At 41.8% G+C, this 2,973-nt stretch overlaps 1 long non-coding RNA gene across 1 annotated transcript; it reads left to right on the forward strand.

Annotated features, from left to right (window-relative positions):
- The first annotated feature begins 1,261 nt into the window (after positions 1–1,261).
- LOC134008662 (uncharacterized) lies at positions 1,262–2,504 on the forward strand. The gene is made up of 2 exons (XR_009928171.1): positions 1,262–1,838; positions 2,066–2,504. It is a non-coding gene; the product is annotated as an uncharacterized LOC134008662 (long non-coding RNA).
- The last annotated feature ends 469 nt before the right edge of the window (positions 2,505–2,973 follow it).

Below are 2,973 nucleotides of genomic sequence, written 5' to 3' on the forward strand. Positions count from 1 at the left end.
CTCATTCACGCGCCCTCCCCACAAAACAATATCTTACCAACTCTGATTGGCACTGATTTGCTAGTCACAGAATTGACACATGACCGCACCCAATACAGAAGTAAAGAAAAGGTATTAAACACCAGGGACAACTGAACCAGGCCACGTTTTTCTTTCTTTCACATAAAACCAATAGAACAATATATTTAACAATTTAGCAGGGTGCTACACGAGTTTGGTGGAAGTTTGTATTTAAATAAAGCTAATAATTCAGAGTTGTCTTGAGTTTCATCAGCTAGCAAGCTATAGGCACATTCAATCATCAGAAAATGTTTTCCTAATGTACATTTAGTCTTTTTCTTTGTTCTCTTTTCAATGCTCTGCACATGTCTGGACTAAAGTTAGTAAGTATATGTATTAAAGTGGCCGAACAACTAAAAGTGCCTCTTAAAATTTGGGAAATTTTAGGGAGTCAGGTGGCTGAGCGGTGAGGGAGTCGGGCTAGTAATCTGAAGGTTGCCAGTTCGATTCCCGGCCGAGTCAGATGACTCGGGGGGAATGTCTCTGTACTTACTGTAAGTAGCTCTGGATAAGAGCGTCTGCTAAATGACTAAATGTAAAATGTAAATGTAAAATCCCGCTACTCAAATAGGCTAGCTGTACTATTAATTCAAGGCTCTCTACAGAAGCTTGCATCCATTTGTCTTGAAAGTACAGTAACCACTGTTCACGTGCTTCCTTAGACAATATGGTATTGAATGAGTCTGTTTGACATCATACAATAACCTAAAATAAGATGAACAAATCGATCCTCCACTAAAGGCTCTTAATGTCAGTTAATAAAGTGGGCCATCATGTCATGATTATGCATGACTTTACAGTCGGATGCAAATCCAAAAGTATTCTATAGGAGTTGCACATACCAGAGATCGACTGGGAGTCCAATGGCATTAATGCTGACCAGAGGCCTGGTGTCCATGTACCAGTCCTTCAGAATTGTCTGGATGAACTGGAGATGGATCATCTAAAAAGATCAATAGACCCAGTTGCCACCTCTGCTGCAGTTTAATGTGTGCAGAGTATCATCAAGACCAGAAGAAGTTACCAGATTCAACATTTGTTTTACCAGTTAGAAGTAAAATCTTAGTTTTGGCCACTGATATGTGTGCCAATTGTTATATATAAGCTTTTGTGTTTGCATTGAAGTACATCTTTAAGCTCTGTCTCCTCCCATTTAGTGCTCCACGCACCTGAATAGTGTCATATCCGCTTAACGTTATAGGTGGTGGGCCGAGCCCGCGTATCTGCTTTATTTTTTTAAATGACCTGTCCCCGTCGATGGAGGAGCTGAATTTTTGATATTATCAACGTCGTTTTTTTCTTAAAACATTTTCGTTTGTTGGCACATCCAATTCTTGCACATTTTTTCTGTAGCTTAGTTCAAAGTTAGCAACTTTATCAGGCAATCGTCTCAACTACCTAACTCTCCAACCAACCAGAACTCGTGTATCATCTTGTTAGCTAATCGAATGGTTCGTAACAGGATCAGCTGATAGTAAAAACAACCTAAGTGACCATGCGTCAAGTAGCTAGCCTAGTAAGCCTACAAGTCTCGGCACCACAATGGTAGCTCGGTGAGCTTTAATTAAATACTTGCTTTCCGTGTCACTGTCTGTCTTTAATTTACCTTATTTTCTTCATTTTTTAAATCAGCGGCAGTAATTAAAACTGTTGGGCACTCACTGGCCTGGAGATTTAGCTGGCTGAGCTCAGGATAGCCAAAAAACACAAAGAAATATGAGAACATTATTGAGACGTTTTTATACAACGAATACCATAATATGTAGCATGTTGAAAGTGTTTATGTAGTCATGGCTCTTCCTCTTGTGTTTAGTGGAGACTTAAAATCGACACTGGCTGACCCTGAATGGGGTAGCCCTTGCAAGTGATCCCCAAAAACCCTGTAAAAAGTAATACACAACATCCGGGTTGGACTGTTTTTAAACATCTGATGCTATAATGTGTTCCAAGTAGAGGGTGTAAGCTGTCTTGTGTCTACCTCTTGTTGAGTGTACTGTAGACTGAGCTGGCTGGTGAAGGGACCCTGAGCTGACTGGAGATGGTAGACTGAGCTGGCTGGTGATGGGAGACTGAGCTGACTGGAGATAGTAGACTGAGCTGGCTGGTGAAGGGACCCTGAGCTGACTTGAGATGGTAGACTGAGCTGGCTGGTGATGGGACCCTGAGCTGACTGGAGATAGTAGACTGAGCTGGCTGGTGAAGGGACCCTGAGCTGACTTGAGATGGTAGACTGAGCTGGCTGGTGAAGGGACCCTGAGCTGACTTGAGATGGTAGACTGAGCTGGCTGGTGATGGGAGACTGAGCTGTGTCAACATAATCAAACGAGCGATAGGTCTCGGTCTGCTCTAAAAGTTATTTCCCGACCTTTAACCTTCGTCATTGTCTTTCTTGCTCTGTCCTTAAACATCTAAAGATTATGTTTTTTAATCTCTTCACTCTATAGCCTTTATTGTACAAAAATTGCATGGTATTCCACATCAGATTATAGGTCTTCTTTGTCCTGCCCATCCTCTCCTTTGCCCTGCCCGTCCTGTCTGTGCTTTTAATAAGCATGCAATGTTTGTTAACTAATTTTCAAATAAAATGTGGTGCACTTAAGATTGTAACAGCAAAATTGATTTTGCAGTAGGTTATTTGTATACACTGACCCCACTGTACATCTTGCCATACAAAATACAGAAAACCTTCTCCAGAGCTGCATTTTCACTCTTACGTGCTTTAGCTATATTTGTTGTGTTGGTGAAGTTACTGTAACACCCCTGTGAAATCCAGAATTACCTAGCACAGTGGTTCCCAACCCTGGTCCTCGGGGCTCCCCAGTCCTGCATGTTTTAGATGTTTCCCTGCTCCAACACACCTGATTCAAATGAATGGTCATAAGCAGGCTTCTGCAGAGCTGGATAAAGACCCAT

Source organism: Osmerus eperlanus, chromosome 22, assembly GCF_963692335.1.
Source record: "Osmerus eperlanus chromosome 22, fOsmEpe2.1, whole genome shotgun sequence".
NCBI classification, from domain to species: domain Eukaryota; kingdom Metazoa; phylum Chordata; class Actinopteri; order Osmeriformes; family Osmeridae; genus Osmerus; species Osmerus eperlanus.